This window comes from Protopterus annectens, chromosome 16.part0 (genome assembly GCF_019279795.1).
Source record: "Protopterus annectens isolate FY-2018-M chromosome 16.part0, PAN1.0, whole genome shotgun sequence".
Lineage (NCBI taxonomy): Eukaryota > Metazoa > Chordata > Ceratodontiformes > Protopteridae > Protopterus > Protopterus annectens.
In genome coordinates, this window is record NC_056750.1 from 791,398,190 (window position 1) to 791,421,504 (window position 23,315).

The following is a 23,315-nucleotide window of genomic DNA, read 5'->3' on the forward strand; positions in this document are numbered from 1 at the left end:
CAAGTGTTTAAAACATTCTGTAGAAACAGATCACAAATCAACATGTAAGAACTTATTTACAATATCATAGCAAATAATGCTGGCATATAACAGACAGGTTAATCTTAAATCATGTACAAAAGCTTCAACCAGACATGCTAGCAAAAATGACAGTGTCTATTTTCATCGTGGGCACTATCTTCCACATATTACCTACATAAACTCATTAGATATCCATACACAGCTTAATACAGACAGGTGAATTCTGTGTAATGAGAAATTATATCGGAGTCAAATGATACAGTTACTGATTCTGCTAAAACTAGACACAGTTACTGATTCTGCTAAAACCACAGTGAATACAGCTTTTTATGTTTCAGAGTACATCTATCACATAGGCAACAGGCAGTTAAATGGAACTCCTCCCTCTCTTCTAATCTACTCAACTCTACTAGTATCCCCCAGGGCTCTGTATTAGGTCCCTGTTATTTAGCATCTTTGTTAATAATTTACATTACTTGTTGAATCAAGGCACTCTTATTCAATATGCAAACAATTCAACTATCATTTGTTCTTCTGACTCCATATCTAACCACCAACATATTACTCAACTCGTCGTTACCTCCATAGAAAACTGGATTAGTAAAAATCACCTGTTACTCAACCCAGACAAAACCAAACTAAGTCTATTCACCCTTAAGAAAAAACCCTCTTAAACAAAGACCAAATTGAAATACTCTCCCAGAGCAAAACACTAATTGAAGTACTTTCCCACACTAAATTACTAGGGGTAATAATAGATGAACAACTAAAATTTGACCTACATATTCAGCACAACATTAACAAAACTCACGAAAATGTTTGCATTTTGTATAGACACAAACACATTTGTAGCCCTTCTAGTAAAAAAACAACTCACTATCACATGTCTACTTCCCTCTCTCACCTGTGATGCTCCATTACACATTATTGCTCCATTACACATTAATTTACTATCTACCCTAAAATCAAAACTTGAAATGTGTTACAACAAAGTCACTAAGTTCGCTACTAATGCCTTGTATTCCAACCATCACTGTACAGCTTACAGTCTCTTACATGTCTGGACATACCACACTTTCTCTCATATATGCAACTAACAACTACACATAAAACAGTACACAAACCTTTAGAAGTAATGTCCACAGAAACTGAAACAAAGAAAAGTTCCTAAATGGAAAACCCCAAGCCCAGATGCAGTGTCTAACGTCTGCTAAAAGTAATAACATCTTAACACAAAGATTTAGCCTTAAGTAAAAAATAGTTAAATGCACATCTCAAGCAAACACCAACATGATTAACAAGGAGTATTGTTTATCCTATTAAGAGTAAACCTGCAGGCTATCCTAAAACTACATAGGTTCATAGGTAGGTACTAGGCTATTGGCCCAAGGGCCTACATAAGCCTTGCTAACAAGGTTCCCTGACTTACGCCACCCAAGAAAGTTATTTTCCTGTGCCACTGTCGAGCAGAGACACAGAAGTGATCTCCGTGGTGTATTTCCTATTTCCCATCCACTCATCAAGATTTTTCTTGAAGAGTGCTAATGAAGAACTTTGCTTGACATAGATGGGTAGCCTGTTCCAGAGTATGGGAAGTCTCTGGGACAGGAATCTATCCCTCCAGCATGTCCTGTTTATTGTGTTGATAAGGTTTAGGTCCCTAGAGCATGTAGCTCAGAGGGATTGGGATTTCTTTAGGTGTAGCATGTCCAACAGCTCTGGGTTTGACATAGCTTTTATATGTTAGGCAGAGATCAACTCAGAGTAGGCGATATGCTACGGAGAAAAGCTGGAGTTTTTTGAGACGGTCAGCGTAGGGCATTTGTTTGAAGCCAGTAATCCTCTTTGTGAGGTACTTCTGTGGCCTTTCCAGCTGCTGCAGATGTCTTGTGAGGTACATTCCAAAAGGGGCGTTGTACTCTATAATGGGTCTAATGAGTGTCGAGTAGAGAGGAACAATGACTTCTTTTTTCCTGGATGAGAACCCTTTTATGATGGTGTGTGCCATGTAGAAGGACTTCCTGACTACTGTGGCAATGTAACTATCAAAGGAGAGACTACTGTCCACCTGGGTCCCAAGGTCTCTTATCACACATTCAGTGTTAAGAAGATTGCTGCCGATGTGGTAGTTCATGGGTACAGAGTTTTTACCAAAGGGGATGACAATGCACTTTTTGGCATTGAGCTTGAGGCCATGGCTCTGACACCAGGCATCTGTCTCAGCGAGTCCCTTCTGTATGATGTCCACATCATTTGGGGACTTGACTATGTCATCTGCAAACTTCATTAGCCAGAGTCCTTCTGTGTTAGCTTGTACTTCAGAAAAGTAGATACCAAACAGGAGAGGTCCCAGGACGGAACCCTGTGGTACTCCACTTGTCACTGCTATGAGGTCAAATTTGGAGTCTGCAACTTTTACAGTGTGGGTTCTGTCAGTGAGCCAGTTGGTAACCCATCTTGTGAAGTAGGGATTTATACCAATTTAGTGGGTTTAGCTATAATTCCAGAATGGGGGATGGTGTCGAAAGCCTTGGCGAGATCAAGATAGGCTCTGTGAACCACCTTACCCTCATCTATGACTTTGGTGACTGCCTGAAAGAAGTCAATCAGGTTCAGGAGGCATGATCTGCCTTTCACAAACCCGAACTGGGTGGGATCCAGAGTTTGGAGGTTACCGATGTCTTTGTTAATGAGTTCCATGATGATACGTTCCACGGCCTTGCAGACCAGTCCCGTCAGGCTAATAGGTCGATAGTTCCCGGGATCAGTGGTGGCTCCCCCTTTGTGAAGTGGGATAACTGTTGCTGTGTGCCATTCAGTGGGCACAAAGCTTGATGCAAGGTTATTATTGAACATGGTGCTTAAGTTGGGAGCCAGTTTGTTCTGAAGTTTACATAAAACGCAGCCTGGGATGTTCATAGGTTCATAGGATGTTGTCCAGTCCCATGGATGCTGTGTTTTTGGCTTTAGAGAGTGCAGCTTTTACCTGCATAGTTGTGATTACAGGGACTCTGCATTCTTCCTGTATAGATATGGGCCCTTTAGGGGTGAGGGGGGTTAAAGTTAGCACTGAACCTATCTGCCAGGATGTTGGCATTATCAGTTGGTTCTGTAATTTTCGTGCCATTGTGCTGTAACTCGGAGCAGATCTGGGTGTTGCCATCCAGATTCTTGACAAAGCTATAGAATGCTTTGTGGTTGTCCTTAGAATTAGGGACAATTTTGTTTTCGTAGCTAACTACAGACCAATACCTTGCCTTAAAATGATGCTGACAGAGTTTAAAATCATTCAAACTCAATCATGGCAATAGAACAAAAGGGTAACAAAAGAAAATGATATTAAAAAGGAATCATCTGTTGTTAAATAAAATAATAATAAATAATTTTTAAAAGGGGAAGACTAAGTATGGCATGGATAGTTTACAAAAAAAAGCATTTAACAGCATCCCCCATTCATGGATGGAGTGCTTTCAGATGTGTAAAATGTACCCTACATTGATCAATTACATTACAGTGCCCACAAAACAGTGACAAACCACTTTGCAGCTAAACAATGACAAAGGACAAATTATTATCCAAGGAATGAAAATTCAAAGGAGGATATTTCAGGGTGAGACTCTGCCACTGCAGCTCTTTTTTCTTTCCCTTAACCAATTAAGTTGTCTACTTAACAGATTCAGTCAAGGTTACAATTTGGTCCCCAGAAAACAACAGTGTAAAGACTTATCTTCCTTCTGTGGATGATTTAAAACTGTACAGTTCATCAGATGAGGAGCTAAAAGCACAACGGCAAGTGGTCAAAACTTTCTCAGATGTCATTTGGTCATGATACATGTGCAAAAGCAACAGTTAAAGCAGAAAAGCTATAGCACAAAGTAAATAGTGTAGAACAGGAACGTTTTATAAATAAACTAAAACTATAATACAAAAAATGAGAGATTGGAAACTCTAGTTTATAAACAGCAGATACAAGCAGTGAAAATTTTTTTTGTCTCCTTAGTTTTATACAGGTCAGGCATATTTTTATCAATCAGAGGAGAAGTTATGGATAGCAAGTAATGAAGAGTTGAAGGACTTTATCTGGGACTGAAAATGGGCAAGAGTCAAGAAGGATAAGCTGATCCTCCCAAAAGAACAAGGTGGCTCATGATTACCTGATTTGAAGGGCTATTTTAGAGCTACACAATTAAGCCTCATATACATAACACAAGCAGAAAGTTATACTTCAAAGTGGAAAGTGTTAATGGTGAATCGGGGGAAGCTCAAGAAACAAGGAGAGACTGAGATTTTGGATGCTGATCCTTAAGGAGAATAAAAAACACCGTACAGAATATTATATTCATAAAGTAAGAGAAAGAGACTAAGACAACACTAGAATGGAGAAAGGAGGTTTTTCCGATAGGGATGATTGTAATTATGGGTACAGAAAATAAGCAAGAGGGGCTGGAATTTACTAGAGAATACTGGCAAAAGAACTAGGGTATTGGGAGCAAATAATTAAGAGACAGAAAGGTAACAGAATAGGAAGAGGCCAAGACTTCATTTGGACTGCAGGCTAAAGATTGCCTTCCCTTTCAAGGATTGGTATCAGAGTATAGGCAGAGAGAAATAAATAGGGAGATCCTAAGTGAAAGACCAGCACTGGTAGATATTTTTTTATACAATCTAGAACAGAAGCTCCAGTAAAAAAAAAAAAAAAAAGATAATTAGTAGGGCATATTAAATATTGCATGATAACTATAGGGATCAATCAGAAGACGTTAAAAAGAATGGGAAGGGAGACTGGATAAGCAATTCCCAAATATGCAACAACGTCTAGAAGATTTAGAATCTTTGCACAAGTATGTTTATACCCAAAGCAGACTCCAAATACATCTTCTTCAGGTAGACTGTAAATGTTTGAGGTGTGATGGGGAAGAAAAGGGCAATTGTGAACATATTATTTGGGAGTGTAATGAGTCAGTAGACTTTACAAATTCCTTCCAGACTACTCTAACAAATAGTGGGTGGGCAAATTAGTATAACTAAGGAACTGATTTCTTTGTGCTATGAGACTGAACCAGAATTGCCTAGACATACTAAGGCCTTGCTGAGTTTAAATCTGGTGGCTGCCAAAAAAGCAATCATTAAAAAATGGAAATCAAAGTCTAAACCAACTGTACTAAAAATAGTGAATATAGCAACTGAGATAAACAACTGGAAGATGGATCTTTAGAAAAGGGCAGAAGCAAATTACATAGAAAAAAAATAGGAACTGTGGGAACAATACATGCAGAATAAAGTTTTGGAGGAGGAATCAGGTTTAAATTAGGAAGATATGAATTGAATGAGCTTTGTAAATGTTTGACAATGACTGGATAGATTACAACTGATGTGTAACATTTGCAACTGAAAATATGTCAATAGATTTGTTTTCATTTATATAAATGTATGATTGCCTATAGTATATCATACGTGATAATTTAATAAAAAAAAATTTCTTGTTTAAAAAAAAATGTAATATAAAGGAACTTGAGCAGGAGGGAGTGTATAACTATTTAGGAATTGATGAAGAATTGACAATAAAACATGGACAAATGAGAACAATACTCAGAAAGAAATATTTTAGAAGACTAAAATTAATACTGAAAACACCCCTGACTTCTAAGAATGAAGTCCAAGCTATAAACCAATTTGCGCTTCCTGTTCTAACAGTTTTGGGGTGACAGACCGGCCCCAAAGGTATTGGATGAAGAAAACAAAAAAAAATGTTTTACACTTATTAAATGCTATGGAAAAATCAGTGTACACCAAGATTATATATAATTTGTTCTGAAAGAGGTACGGGCCTCCTCGAAATTGATTACATGTATAGAAATACAATTTTAAGATTGTATACATATTTGCTGCCCTCACCAGATCTAAATATAGTGAAAGTTTTAATACATGAGGAGAACAAGTCTAAGATGACTTCCCTGCTTAGTTTAGCAGAAGCATATCGGTGTCCTGTGGGAATAAAAATCAAACCAGATGCAGAAAAAAAAAAAAAAAAAAAGGTTGCAACTGAATGTGCCAAAAAAAACAAAAGGAGGAATTTAAGGAGAAGGATAAGATGAGAAGGCAAGAAATATGGAAATGGAATAAATATAGTTGTAAATACCGAAAACTCAACTTCAAGTACTAACTCCCTTGCCCAATGCTTCATAGAATTTATAAACTTGAACGCCCTGGATCAACTGGTCAACACCCCCACCAGAGGAAACAACATATTGGACCTGGTCATCACCAACATGGGCGACCGGTGTTCCACACCTGACGTCAACCCCTGGCTGGTTAGATCAGACCACAGACTAATCACTCTGGATATTTACATTCCGCCCCCAACCCCAATCAAGGAAACCACCATGAAAAACTTTTCAAAAGCAAACTTCACATTGCTTAAGACCAAGGTGGAAAGGTTCACTGCCCCCACTCCAATGGACAATGCTGTCCAAGCTGCTGAAACCTACACAAAGGCACTCTATGATCACCTGCAGGAATGCATGGATCGTGCTGTCCCAAGTAAAACCAAGACTTACTCCTCCAAGAAAAGGAAACCAGTCTGGTGGACCCCTGCCATAAACAGGCTCTACAATAGGAGGAGGAAACTAGTACAGATAAGAGCAAAATCCCTAGAAGGAAAGACATCCCTGATCAGTATCAGCAAGAAACTATGATCCCTCATTAAATCATCCAAGGCTAGCTTCAAAAGAAAAATTGCCAAGGACTCCAAAGATAACCACAAAGCATTCTTTAGCTATGTCAAGAACCTAAGTGGAAACTCTCAGATCAGCTATGAGATGGTGCAGAATGGCACAAAATACACTGAACCAACTGATATTGCCAACATTTTAGCAGACAGGTTCAGTGCAAACTTCACACCCCTCTCACCCCCTAAAGGGCACATATCCATACCAGAAGAATGTAAGGCCCTGGTAATCACTGACACAGGTTAAAACAGCCCTATCCAAAGCCAAACACACAGCCTCAATGGGACCAGACAGTGTCCCAGGCTGTGTCTTACAATTGCTCCAAAATGAACTAACCCCTCACCTAAACACACTGTTCAAACTCAGTCTCTCTACAGGCTACATACTCACAGAGTGGCGCACAGCAAAAGTTATTCCACTCCACAAAGGTGGCACCACAAATTACCCTGGGAGCTATCGCCCTATAAGCCTGACTAGCCTGGTCTGCAAGGCTATGGAGCACATCATTATGGAACTCATTAGCAGAGACATTGAGAACCTCCAAACTTTGGACCCCACCCAGTTTGGCTTTGTTAAGGGCAGATCATGCCTCCTAAACCTAGTGGACGTCTTTGAGACAGTTACCAAGGAATTAGATGAGGGTAAGGAGGTTCACACAGCCTACCTAGACCTCGCAAAGGCTTTCAACACCATTCCCCATTCTGGTATTATAGACAAACTCACTAACCTGAACATTAACCCTTACGTCACAAGATGGGTTGCAAATTGGATCACGGACAGAACCCACACGGTGAGAGTTGCAGACTCTAGGTCTGACTCTAAACCGGTTACAAGTGACGTTCCCCAGGGCTCAGTCCTAGGACCCCTCCTGTTTGGTATATACTTCTCAGAGGTACAGGCAAGCACAGGAGGACTTTGGCTGACCAGATTCTCCGGCTGATACAGACACCCTCCAGAAGGGTCTCACTGAGACGGATACCTGGTGTCAAAATCATGGCCTCAAGCTGAATGCCAAAAAGTGCATAGTCATCCACTTTGGAAAAAACAAAGTACCCGTGAACTACCACATAGGTGGTAGTCCCCTAAATACAGAAAAACTAATAAGGGATCTGTGGTAGTCCCCTAAATACAGAAAAACTAATAAGGGATCTGGGGACCCAAGTAGATAGCACTCTCTCCATTGATAATCATATTGCCAAGGTGGTTAGATAATCCTTCTACGAAGCCTGAACTAGGAATGTCACAGAATATAACAATCACATTCTGAGCAAATAGTATTAAGTTGACAATAATCACTGTTTAAACTTTGCTGATTATACAAAATAGAATGCTGCCATTTAAATCTAAAAACTTTCAGTGTGTGCCATAAAATGGCAATTTATGAATATGGTAAGGGAACTTGTAATCATTAATCACAATAAGTGAATTTGTTGTTTTTAACCTATAATTTCACTCATTTTATAATAAGAAATGACAGATATGAAAATCATTATCTGTAGGAAATGGGGGGGGGGGATGCACTGATAATTAAAATGCACTAACTTTCATCAATGTTCACATAAAACAAACTTGATGCTTTAAGTAAGTTAGCAACAAACAAAGTGATTACTTAAATGTTGGCAAACAATGAAATATAACTTCTGCTATATCCAGTAAAATACATTGTATTATAAACATTAGGTATAAATATTATTACCATCTATTTATATTAAGTAATACGTTTTGAAAGACTTCATCAATAAGGGTGAACATGTTAAATAACTGTGTGCTATAATCTTTTACTGAGGTTTTATATATGATGCATCCTACTTTACTATGATTGAATTGCTTGTCATCTATCTTTCATGTAAATATTAATTGTTTATACAATAGGTAGACATTTATATTGCATTAGAATTCTGTCTAATCTACAATACTATATCTGTTCAAAATAACATAAATATTGCTTATTCCTATTACAAATATTCTCCATATGATAATTCAATTTATGGAGCTCAGATGTTCTGGATTGTCAAGGTATGAGTGATAATCTGATGGATTTAGGTTTATCCATCAGATTAGGAATGATTTTCATTCCATGGCTAGTGTGGATCTTAGTTTTGTTAACATTTATTAATTTAAATTTATTTCACAAAAACATTTTAGTATGCCTGACCAAAACATTACTTTATTGGTAAACACTTATAAAACTGATAATTTCCTTTAAAAGCTCTAACATATACTTTATAGTTATCAGAGGAAAATGTTTAATAGTCACAATAAAAAGAAAAATACATAGCCTAACCTAAGATGGATTTAGCTTTATCATTTTTAAATACCAATGGCTTAAACAATCCTAGCAAGAGATCAAATCTACTGAAATATTTAACACTGAACAAAGCACAACTAGTCTTCCTTCAAGAAACTAATTTCAAGACAAATGACAATTTCAAATGGAATCCTAAGGAATATATGATACTGGCGCAATCCACTTATAAGACAAAGACAAAAGGGGTAACAATTTTATGGAAAACAAATGTGATTAACCCAGAAATCATTTATACGTATGAAAATAAAGAAGGCCTTATGGCATTAGTAATTGTTAAATATAATAACAGAATATGGACCATAGTCAATCTATACTGGTTCCCAGGCATTGGAACAGGAACTGTTAAAAAAACACTTGGATTTCATTTCCAATAATTATATAGGCAACTTAATATTAGGAGGAGATTTTAACTGTATATGTGATATTTTGAAACCACAAATAAAAGACAGCTGCGTACATCTGCTGTATCAAAAGCTTTAAACAAGTGGGTAGAATCATTTCATCTTGTAGATACTTTCAAATTTAAAGAAGATAAATCTTTGTTGTTTTCTCATCAATATCATAGATTTGGTACCCAAACTAGAATAGATAAAATATTTGCTGCCCATGACTTACACTCTAAAATCATTAATTTCTCAATCACTCCCTGCCCCCTTTTCAGAATACAATTCATTGATACTAAAACTTCAAAATGGGTACAAACCATTAATCTTTAACTCCAGAATTCCAACATATATAACTAAAATTAAAGAGTTCAAACCCTGGTTATTATATGAATTACAGTTCTTCTTAGATATTAATTACACCACAGAGATAAATAAAATAATGATATGGGACTCATAAAAGCTTACATATATGGTAAAACCCTAACTTGATATAAAAAAAATCAGAGAATGGGATTCTTAATTATTAGATCTACAATCCAAACTTTTGTCAGTAAAAGCTGAAAAAAAAATCAAAATCATTTGGAGATGAAAAAGAAAGTAGATGTATTAAATATTAAATACATCAAAATTCTAACACATAAAACTAGTTTAGCTTTAGAAAAACTAAAAATGAATGCCTTGGCCACTTCTCCCAAATATCTACCTAATTTTTCCACATAAATCAAAATACAATTAAAAGCTAATAACATTAAAAGTTTCTTCCATGAAAAGAAAGGGAAAAATGTATCGGATATAGGTGACATTCTTGATGCCTATAGAAATCACTACATGGAACATTTCCAAAAAGAAAACATACATATCGACCAATTAAATCTAGATGAAAAATGCTCTAATATAAAAAAAAAAAAAAACAGAAAAATTAAAACTAGATCTGCAAGCACCCATATCCTACAAAGAAATTACAGATACAATAAAAGAGAGCAAAAATAATAAAGCTCCAGGTACAGATGGCATAATTATGGAAATATATAAACTTCATCCTTCAAAGATACTATCCCTCTTCCATAAACTCTATTAGAACTTCAGTCACAAGCTTTAATACCACCCGCTTAGAGATATTCCTTTATCACACCAATCCTAAAGGATAACAAATCCCCAAACCTCAATACCTCATATAGACCTATATCATTATTAAATAATGACTATAAGATATTTATGTCCATATTAACTAACAGAATGAAAACACCACTATCCAGAATAAATAATGATCAAACTGGATTTATATATCATAGAGACACACATGACAATATTACAAGGACAATTTCTCTTATAGATTATGTTAATAAAGAAAATAAAGAAACACTCATAATTGGCTTAGATATAGAGAAAGCCTTTTATTCCCTAAATTTGGACTATTTATTCAAAATCCTAATGCTATTTGAATTTTCTGCATCCTTTGTTCATCTCCTAAAGAATATATATACAAATAATTTAACGTATGTCAAGTTACGTCCTTTTACCTATGACCCTATACATACAACAAACGGCACTAAACAAGGATGTCCCATGTCACCGATTCTATTTGCTCTGGCTATTGAAATATTGGCAAATTCAATTCATAACAATATAAAAATCAAAGGAATAGATGTTTATGAACAATACAATTCTAAAGTAATGCTATTTGCTGATGGAATATTACTAAAATTATCTAATACAAAAGTGACAGTATTAACTGACAAATTTTACATGACTTCAGGACTCCATTTCAATAACACAAAATCAACATTTTTATTTTTAAATAAAAAAAAAAGAACTGCAGACTAAGGGGGATCACATCATAGGGAAACAAGAATCTACCTTAAAATATCTAGGAATTGAGTTATGCAAGGATAATAATGAATTAGTCTCAAAAACTACAATAATATCATCAATACAATTAAAATTTATGTAGAAAAGTAGAACAAAAATAATATTAACATTTGAAGATAGACTACATTTAATAAAAATGGTTTTACTACCCAGGATCCTGTATCTAGCTTTGGCAATACAACTGTTACCAGAAAGGAATATATTTAAAGAAATAAACTAATGCCTAATAAAATTTTTAGGGTTTCCCAAAAGAAACAGAACAGCTTTAATATATCATATCAGACTATGGAATCAGGGAGGATTAAACTTTCCTGATATAGAAACATATACAAAAGCATCAATATCTAAAACAATCTCAGACTGGACAAGTCAAATTACTCTGCAAATTGGAAAGAATTACTAACTGTAATATCAATAAATTAATTTGATTTAGAAAAAAAAAATTCAAACAACAGATAAAAACAATTTGCCATGGCACATATTATGTATTAGCATGCAGTATAACATAACTAAGCTCACTAAAACTCGTATGATTAATTTTTACATTGACCCACTTAGGAAATTTTTAATGCAAATATAGATTTAAAAATCTGGTTTGATCTTTTAACACCATTTATAGTTACAAAGAACTTTCCACATAAGATATATAGAGAAATTATTAATTCCTGGGAAAAGAAAGGATTTGTTTTTGTTGGTTTCAATGTATCAAAGAATTAAAAGTTTTAGATATGCAAGTAATAAAAATAACATACAAAATTCCACAACAGGACTGGCTAACTTTACAAAGTATTCTGTCATATTCACAAGATTTAAGTAGAATAATTAACAATTCTTCATTTAAAGAAATACATAAATTTATGAAATACATATATGAAATCATATATAATGACTTTGACATGGGAAACAGTATTTCAAAATTTTACAAAATATTGATAAACTATAAAAGAACACCCACAACCTCATATTGGAAATATATAACGAAAGGACACTCAATACAGTTAACTGAAGCTATTAAAACAAATATCTTATTATCAATAAAATATACATCCTTTACACAATACTGGAAAGTTTTTAATTAGAAATGCTTGCAAAGAGCATTCTTAACCCCAGATAGAATCAGTAAAATTAGTTCTTCCATAAAAGGAATATGTTGGAGATGTGAGCAAGTACACAATGCAGACTGGAACCACATTTTCTTTGATTGTGTTAAAATTAAGCCATTTTGGAATGGTATTAATAACTTTCTACAAGCTTTATTTAATGAATCATTTTATTTAACTAAAACTCTTGTATTATTAAATGTGAATGAAGGTCCTCATTCGAATAGGTCAAACATGTATCTAGTATGAACTATACTTGCAATTTCAAGGAAGTGTATAACAAGAAGATGGAATACAAACACAATACCAACTTTGGAAGACTTCTATAGCCTACTAAAGACTACAGCATTACTGGAAATTAAAATTAAAGAACTAAGAATTTATCCAAAGCCATTTATCAACAATCTTCATGGAACAGTCTTATCGTTGATTGACACTATACAATAATTGATCAAGCACTCTGATAATGGACTGGACATATAAAGTAACTGTATACATTAAGATCTGTTATAGTGTCAGGCTAATGTAAATAGTGCACATAGTTATTTAAGATGTTATGTATAAATACTATGAAATTCATTCAAATGTATTTAAAAAATAAAAAATTTTTGAGAAAAAAAGAAGTAAGAACTAAAACTAACTCTGCACCATAGCTTCACAAAGAAACAAAACTTATGCTAAAAGGAGATAAAGCATGGAAGCTATGGATTCAAAATAAAACCCAATCAGGTCACAACAAATTTAGGGAACTGAGAAATCTTACTAAGCGTAAAATAAAAAACAACAAAATTACTATTTTATCCTTCAACAAAACCACAAAAAACAAAATCTTTTGGAAATCTATAATCAAATTAGTAAAGCTTGGCCAAGATGACACAACAATCTTCTTCTTCTTTTGGCTTTTCCAGGTTAGGGGTCGCCACAGCGGATCACCTGTCCGCTCATGATTGGCAGTAGAGTTTTATGGTGTCGAGTTGCCAGTCCAGCACTCAACCTTCCACGGAAGGCACACACATGCACGCACTCAAACAAATAATACCTCTAACTCAAAAGCTAACTAATTTAACTCTCACTTTATCCAATCCATACTAAAGCTACTTAACAACAGTTGCCTCTCTCTCACTACAATGCCAGAAAATAACACTTTCTTATTCCAACCCATTCCCACTTCTACCATTAAAAAGGTTATTCTTAAAGCTAAAACCCTGTACCTTAGCTGCAGATAATCTTCCTGCAGAATATCTCAGCATAGCAGCAAAAACAATATTGTTTCCCACTGCATTGCTTATCAACTACTCTACAACTGAAAATCAAATACTTATTCTGTGGAAAACAATACAAATTATTCACCTTTATAAATGAAGAACTTCCACAGAGTTCTCACACTATTACCGCATAGCTATCCTCTCCCTACCAGCTAAGATCCTACAGAACTGCAATCACCCTCAAGTTAAGAACCATTTCCCTAATAATAATCTGATCAGAAACACGCAACATGGTTTCAGACCCAAGCATAACAACATCACTGCTCTTCTTAGTTTAACAAACAAAATAAATATGGAGAGGAATAATAGCAACCTTGCTCGTCCAGCTTTCTTGATCTATCTAAAGCATTTGATAAAATGTCCCACATCAAAAACTGCTAACTGAACTTGTCTCGCTACAACTCTTCAATCTGTTCTAGCATGGTACAGCAGACTTCAAGTAGTAGAATGGAAATCTAATTTCTATGCCTTCCTGTCTCTATAGGAGTTCCACAGGGGTCTATCCTTGAACCATTACTTTTTAATATCCACACCAACTTACTTTGGACTGCCTCCAAACATGCATCCATTATCCAGTATGCAGATAATTCTACCAATATCTACTCAGACCCTAACCTTGCATTACTTCAAAGAAAAAAAAAATCACTCAAGACTCCTCCTGTTCTATTGAATCCTGGTTACCCAACTCACAACTACTACTTAACCATAACAAAATTAAAATAAAATAATACACAACTTAAAAAAGCAATTCTCCATTACCTCAAATGACAACACCCAACCTGAAGCTGTATCCCAAACTAAACTTTTAGGAGTAGTCATAGATGACAACTTGAAATTCGACCAACACCTAACTTATGCTACAAACAAATCACCAAAAACTAGGGACCTCGTATAGATCCAAACATTCCCTTAATACCACCACCAGAAAAAAAAACTAAAAAAAAACTTGCTTCTACTTTCATATTGCCATCACTATCTCGGTAATCAAATGCAAAATAAAATAAAGATTCTGAGCACACAAAGGCAAAACTAAATTACGTGACGTGACAGTCGTGAAGGAGGACATCATTATTTCACTAAACATGCTTAGATTACCAGCACTATTAAAACTCTGCGATTGCAATTCTGCTGGGTGATGGCACACAAGCTCCTAATAAGGCAGTAGCACTCTGTCTTAGACATTCTGGCCTATTCTCTCTTTATCCAAAGTGAGGTCTCGAGTCTATTATATGCAGCGGAGGCATCTGTCTCTGATAATCTTGCTGTGGGACTCCTACAATTCTGGTGAGGTTAATGAGAATGTATTAATTCAGATCCAGACTTAAGTCAGTGCAGTCTGGATCTGATGATGGGCTGAGGAGCAGTATACAAAAAAAACAAAAAAAACAAAAAACAAAACTTGCTCTCTTACTTTACAGGTTATGATGCCATATACCAAATTAATTCACCATTTGGTCTGAGAAAGCATAAATATAAATACACAACTATTTCTTGCATTTAATGTTGTTTATTATCTTCGAGAAGATAATTGTAAGGTGGAGTTCAGGGAAGAGTTAAGACAGGCACTGGGTGGCAGTGAAGAGTTACCAAATAGCTGGGTAACTACAGCAGAGCTACTAAGGAAGACGGCTAAAAAGGGACATCTGGACAGAGAAAAGACGACAAGGAGACATGGTGGAATGAGGAAGTACAGGACAGTATACAGAGAAAGAGGTTGGCAAAGAAGAAGTGGAATTGTCAGAGAAATGAAGACAGTAGACAGGAGTATAAGGAGATGAGGTGCATGGCAAAGAGAGAGGTGGCGAAGGCTAAGGATAAGGCATATGAAGAGTTGTATGAAAGGTTGGACACTAAGGTGGGAGAAAAGGACCTGTACCGATTGGCTAGACAGAGGGACTGAGTTAGTAAAGATGTGCAGCAGGTAAAGGTGATAAAGGATAATGAGGGAAACATATTTACAAGCGTGGAGATTGTGTTGAGCAGATGGAAAGAGTACTTTGAGGGGTTGATGAATGAAGAGAATGAGAGGGAGAGAAGGCTGGATGATGTGGGGAGGGGATATTGAATCATGAAATGCGATGGATTAGCAAGGAGGAAGTAAGGATAGCTATGAAGAATGGAAAGGCTGTTGGTCCAGATGACATACCTGTGGAAGCATGGAGGTGTTTAGGTGAAATGGCAGTGGAGTTTTTAACCAGATTGTTTAATGAAATTTTGGAAGGTGAGAGGATGCCTGAGGAATGGAGAAAAAGTGTTTTGGTACCGATTTTTAAGAATAAGGGTGATGTGCAGAGCTGTAGTAACTACAGAGGGATTAAATTGATCAGTCACAGCATGAAGTTATGGGAAAGAGTAGTGGAAGCTAGGTTAAGAAGGGACATGAAGATTAGTGATCAGCAGTATGGTTTCATGCCGGGAAAGAGCACTACAGATGCAATGTTTGCTCTGAGAGTGCTGATGGAGAAGTACAGAGAAGGTCAGAAGGAGTAGCATTGTGTTTTTGCAGACTTAGAAAAAGCATATGAGAGGGTGCCTAGACAGGAGTTGTGGTATTGTATGAGGAAGTCGGGAGTGTCAAAGAAGTATTTAAGTAACTAAAAAAAAACTTACTTAGTTAGTCTCAGGATATGTACGAGGGTAGTGTGACAGCGGTGAGGTCTGCGGTGGGAGTGACGGATGTGTTTAAGGTGGAGGTAGGATTACATCAAGGATCAGCTCTGAGCTCTTTATTTGCAATGGTGATGGACAGGTTGACAGACAAGATCAGACAGGAGTCCCCGTGGACTATGGTGTTTGCAGATGACACTGTGATCTGTAGTGAGAGTAGGGAACAGGTGGAGGAGACCCTGGAGAGATGGAGATATGCTCTAGAGAGAAGAGGCATGAAGGTTAGCAGGACTAAGACAGAATATATGTATGTGAATGAGGGGGAGGATAGAGGAATGGTGAGGATGCAAGGAGTAGAGGTGGTGAAGGTGGATGAGTTTAAATACTTGGGATCAATAGTTCCGAGTAATGGTGAGTGTGGAAGAGAGTTGAAGAAGAAAGTACAGGCAGGATGGAGTGGGTGGAGAAGAGTGTCAGGGGTGATTTGTGACAGACGAGTACCAGTAAGAGTGAAAGGGAAGGTCTACAAGAGGGTATAGAGACCAGCTATGTTATATGGGTTGGAGACAGTGGCATTGACAAAAAGGCAGGAGTCAGAGCTGGATGTGGCAGAGTTAAAGATGTTAAGATTTGCACTGGGTGTGACGAGGGTGGACAGGATTAGGAATAAGTATATTAGAGGGTCAGCCCAGGTTGGAAGGTTTGGAGACAGAGCCAGAGAGGCACGATTACGTTGGTTTGTACATGTGCTGAGGAGGGATTCTGAGTATATTGGGAAAAAGATGCTAAGGATGAAGCTACCAGGTAACAGGAAAAGAGGAAGGCCTAAGTTAAGGTTTATGGATGTGGTGAGACTGGACATGCAGGTGGTTGGTGTGACAGAGCAAGATGCAGAGGACAGGAAGAAATGGAAACAGATGATCCGCTGTGGCGACCCCTAATGGGAACAGCCGAAAGAAGATGATGATTTTATCCAGTTTTGTGAATAGTAGTCTCTGCAACATTGTAACAAATATTCCATACTGTTAAATGTTGAGAAACATACCACTGTTCCAAGTCTCAGAATTCTGAGACTAAGTATGCAAACAGGGAAAAGTGACAATTCCTAACCCTAAGTGTGGGCAATTCTCAGACAAAAAGTTAATTATATTAATTTACTGAGCATTAAAGATATTTAAAATCTTTAATCAAGAATCAGAGGCAAAGTCAAAAATAATGGAGGCCCAAAATCAACATCCTTTAAAAAATACTACTGTAATCAGTTAAAAAGTTAAGAGCAACAGGTTTTGCATCACCATGCATTTTCAGAATAAGAAAGTATAGTTGTGCAAGAATTTACCATGAAAGATGTTCGACTAGATCACTGTTGCGGTATTGCTGACATCTGAGAAGTATCCATCCAAAGAGACCACACATCCGGCCAGTTTATAAAAGCTTGGTCTCCTTCCTCTCACATTGTACATTCAACTTATAGGAATTTCTGGAGAGTCCAACTGCCACTCAGCATTTATCAGGAAATGTTGCAAAACCTTGCAAAGAATGCTCTGTAATCACAAACCATGCAATCACATCTTGCAGCTATGTCATACTCCCACAATGCCAAGTTTAGCATTTTATAAGTGGGCACTAAATAAAAACAGTCACCACATACAACTAGATCTAAAATAATTGTATAAGTGTTTTTACAGTGGCAGCAACACTCAGTTACCTGTACAGTCAGAAGTACACTAATTGTTTTCTTTTTTTAAAATACATCTCTGAGTACTGTAATTTGTGGTATTCCATTAATGTCCCTGAATCAGAGCACCCATCTTTATGGCGCATGTGGTCCGTTGTCTCACATCATTAGATAACTCGATACACTAAAGCATTTGTGCTTTTTCTAATGCATAATGCTGACTATGGTCTGAAACATAAAAAGCTGTATTCACTGTGTCTAGTTTTAGCAGTAACTGTACCATTTGACTTAGATATAATCTCTCATTGCTTGGAACTCACCTGTCTGTATAAGTGTGTGGATATGTAATGAGTTTCATGTAGGGAATATCATGTGGAAGATAGTGCCTACTCAAAGAACGTCGGGTTATCTAGTCATTCATTGCCTTTATAAGTGACATTTTAAAAGTCTGGAATGAAATAATGAAAAACTTTTTTTTTTTATTATTATTATGATTACACAAAGCTATACTGAACAGCTGATTAACAAGACAGTAAGAAAACTGTGAAAAAAATAAGGCAAGCTTAGAACAAGACTTGGTAGCTTAAATCCTTTGCTTAAAGGTAGGCATGTAACATGAGACAGCAACAGGGAAGCTGAATGAATAATCAGGTGGATAACAAGGGGCAGTATTTGTAGGAAAGAGGTGACGATGTCGCTACCAAGGCAGTTGGTGAGGCTTTGTCAGGAGTACTTTGCATACGTCTATGCATGTTATCATCTCATGGACACAAAGTGCTGAGACACTTCTGAGTAAAACAACACAGATGCTGTGGACTGAACAACAGGAACTGTATAAAGACCAAGAATAGCTTAACATATACATTCTGAAAGAAAGATGACAGGTCTGTGGTATGATACAAGCTTCTTGATATTTTAAGAGCATGCAGAGAGTCCAAGTACCACCTTTCAAAGAAAAAACTTTAAGGGAAAAGGGATGCTTACTTATATTTTATAACACTGATGTCTCATTGGAAACACTGGTTCATAGGTATATAACTAGGCTATTGATCTGTAAGGATCATTAGCAGCCAGGCCAGTCATTCCCACTGGGTTTCTTAGCCTTAATTGTTTAGTACCAAGTCCCCAGTATTTTTTGGAAGTCTTGTATAACCCTGCATAAGATAATCCTTTAGTACTGTGTGAAAACTACTTGTGTAGCAAGTATGAATAGCCATAATCCTGGAGCAGTTGTTCACATGTTCCCCTCTGTCCATAAGTGACAAAGGTGCCAAACCTGGGGTGAACTTACCGTCTTCTCATCTATTTGTTCATATTTCACTTGAATAAAGTAAACAGACATACTTAGCTTAACATGGAGAGGAAGGTAATTCCAGAAAAGTGGCATTCTCTGTGAGACACATGTATCCCTCCAGAATGTTCTACTTAAGTTTTAGTAGAGACTGAGGTATCCTTTTCTTAGAGAATGTAGCTTCTTTTTGCTAGGGCATTTGGCTTTTATGAAAAAACACTGGAACACTATTAAGGATGATATAAAAAGCTGTTTGAAATCCTGCATAATCCCCTCCCCCCTTCTTGCACATCTGAAACTGATTTGAACAAATTATCCTTGTCTAGATGGACGTCCAAAGGCTTAGCCTTAACATCATTTGGAAAGGACTGCAGATGCAACCAGGAATACCTCCAAAGAAGAGATCTAGTAGCTGCTGGTGTGCAAGAGTTATCAGCAATATCACAGCCTCATTTTATTGAATGTCATTTTTCTTGTGTAGCTGAATTAAACATATTCTGTAAAGTAATTTATTGTCAGAGACAGGGATATCAGAAATAATCTTATTCATTTTGTCAATATAGCCATCAAACATCTAGCCATACGGGTTTGGTAACTTATGACATGGAAAGAAAGAGTGGTAGAGGTATACAATTTCCTTGCTATTGATCCATAGCTTTACTCCCTTTATGAACATGTTGTGTGTCAGTTGATGGCAAATGTATACAGGCCTTATCAGATTCTAGTGAAATCACAACTGGGTCAAAGGAGAGATTCTTATCCAACTGTTTGTGAGAATCCAGAACTTTATTAACCCAATCAGGTATTTTAGGTGCAGGTAAGTGTATGTCAGGTGTTAGTGATGCAAACCAGTTATCTTACAGGACATCCAACATGGCAGGAAAAGCTGAAGATTTAGGGACATCCATATCCAATAAGTTATATCATCATTTTTGAATGTCTGAAACTTGTCTTAATAACCAGCTGAAGTAATGCATCATTTTCAGAAAAGTGTCACCAAAAGACAATTCTTCCAAAAGAGTCAAGAAATAGAGTGCCTTTATCTTCTGACTCAAATCTTGTAACATTGTAGGATCTTGAAGAATAATCCAAAGACTCAGCATCAGATTCTGAAGATTTTGCATCTTCAGAGGTCTAGTTATTTTCCATCTTTTGAAGAATAGAAGGAAGACAGACAAATGGAAGAGAAATCAAAGACATTAAAGGCTTTAGAAAACCTTTGGGAAAAGTTGTACCACACTTGTTGATCAGAAGGAGATGGCGTAACAGAAGGGGGGGACATGCTTATTCATCTGTTTGTCTGTGAGGACAGGAAGACTTCTGATGTACTTCAATAATGGTACGTAGGATGTCCTCTTGAATAAGAACCTGTGGTATACTAACTGGTCCCTCAGAAACAACTAGATGGGTTTATCCCTTTGTAGCCTTGCCAACTGTGTGGTCAGTCAGATGGGATGAGCCTAAACCCTGTGCCATATTGGTCTTTGGAGGCATCTCAATAGTAGGAAAAGGGAAAGAAGTTGAGTTTCATCATGTGCCTAAACAGTGGTGTCCGACTACAATGGGACAACAGACACTGTAAACTCTTTAAGCTTCTTAAGCAAAAAGCTGCTGAAGGGTATCAGAGAGTGATGACTCGAAGACTATCCTTCTTTATGCTAATTTTTTAAGCCCATTATTTTTCAAGGTGTTTGGTGACACTAAATGACTCCTACAAGTTTTAGGGATGAAGGATTTACAAACAAAACACTCCCTAAAAATATGTTTTGGTGTCAAACAAAGCAAGCACTTCATATGGCTGTCCTTGTAGGGAATCTCCTAATGACAATTACATTCCCTTCTCTTAGCTGAAATGAAACTTAAACATTTTTGTCAAAAATAAAAAGAAAACAGGAAGGTCCCTCATTGGAATGCTTATCTGCTCAGACAAATAAAAACTGCCAGAGGTTGTATGGCTGACAGACCACAGTAAGAGAGACAGCCTTCCCTCAAGGACTGGTGGCAACAAAATTCTGAGGATTTTCATACCTGTATATCCTTTAAGTACATCATTGCCTGCCTAGGTCTGGATCACTGGTCAAAAGTACAATGTGAGATGAAGGAGCTCAAGCTTTTAAAAATTGATGTATGGTATCCTTGGTAGGATAACTCCCAACTGTCTGCAGCACGGCAACAATGATCTGTGAAGAACATCTTTGAAACTATAATCCTCAGTGCTTAACTACAAAATCAAAAATTTTATGAGGCACAGGACATAATTTTGAGGCGAAACCAAGGACAATTGAGAAACATGATTCCTTTAGTGGAAACTGGAGATGTATGCGAGGCTCCCTATCTCTGCTGATTGTTGAAGCTTCTTTCAAAAATGACAGCCACTCCCCTACTGCGAATACTGCACTATTATTCAGAAAACATTCTGTAAATCTCAAGGGAAACAAGGATTTGAGCCTACACCGCCACAAGAGTGATGACAGCAGTAATGTCACCATTGTCAGTACTATTACTCCCCACCCTCACTCATCCTTGGGATGTATGGCCCAAGAAAACATTTTTTTTCCATTGAAAGGATGGCAAATGGTAATAACAACTATTCTGTGGTGTGCTGGCATTAAAAACAGCAATATTATGCATAAATACGTGAGGGAGGTTTGAAGACTGTTCTTAAGATGGGTGGAAGAAAGAAAGAAACACACACACACACATATACACTCCAAGTGGGAAAGTAGTAAGCAAAGATGCAACAACTGGGTGTAGCCATAGGTATTTCTGGTCAACACAAAGGCCTAAGAGTACAATTAAAGGATCTGGTACTTGAGTGTGTTTGTATACATAAATGGGAATAATTTGCTCGACAGTAAACATGCTGAACATTCACTGCTTACTTTTTTTTGGCTGGGTTTCATTATTTTATTAGAAGTTTCCCTTTTCCCCATGCTAAATCTCAAAGTACAAGGCTGCATTATGTAACACCAAAGCAAACATTAAACTTTAGTCTTCCTAACTATGCAGAAAGCAAAGTGTCCTGCCTCCTGAAGAAAGCAAATGCAGCCTTCCACTCTAAAATCAGCCTGAGACAACCTGGTCATGTTGACTAATAGGCTATTTTCAGGGAGGGAAATGGGTCCCTTGAAGATCTGCATCCTATGGACCCCAGAGTAGACCCACAAGGAAATAACATACCTCTCTCTCTCTGCTAATAAAGATGCAAAAAACACAATTGCCAGGTAGGCCAAATCCAGCCTGGGAAAGGCTTACAAGACCTTACCGGCATCACCTACAATGTCAGCCAGACAGGAGGGGAAACAAGCAACTCTACACATTGACCATAATAGAGGAAACTGGAAAGGCCGCCTAGAATGACAGGAGGAGGTATACCTGGAACCACAAGGCCTATCTGGAGAGAAGGATAAGTCCTAGAGAAGGGTGATAATCTGCACATGAATTTCCGCAGTTCTCCAAAGTTTGAGTCATCTTCTGCAGGGGAGGGGGAAAATATTCCACTGGATCAAGATTTACTCCTATGTGAATGGAGTTATTAAGCTAAAACCTCCCAATACAGCACTTCAAGGCTCTCTTCTATGTCAGAAGACAGGGACATTCACCCAAGACTTGGAATGCCTAGAGGAGAAACACTGCAAAACCCATCAAACAAAGGAGTTAAGCAAGATCCTGAAAATGTTCCCCTCACATTAAGCCAAGAGCTGAACTCTACAATGTTGGAACAAGTGGGGACCTTTTAACTAAGACCTGTTATCTATTGTCCAGGAGAGAGCAGAAAGCCAATGTCTGAGTCTCCAGCGCTGGCCCAAAGGACTTGGAGCCTGATGCTAATCCTAACATATGCCTGAGAAGGGGTGAGGCCAGCAGTTGTTCCTGAACTCCTGGAGTGGTAACAAGCAGTGGGCCTAACTGTTAGCCATGGATGCAAACTTTACTCACACTAGTGTGGGCAGGAACTGGGTAAGCGGAGAGTTTATGGAACATGAAGGCAAATGACATAACATCATGTACACCAATATCAATTTACTAGACATCAATGGGGGGAGGGTGAAAGGGGACATA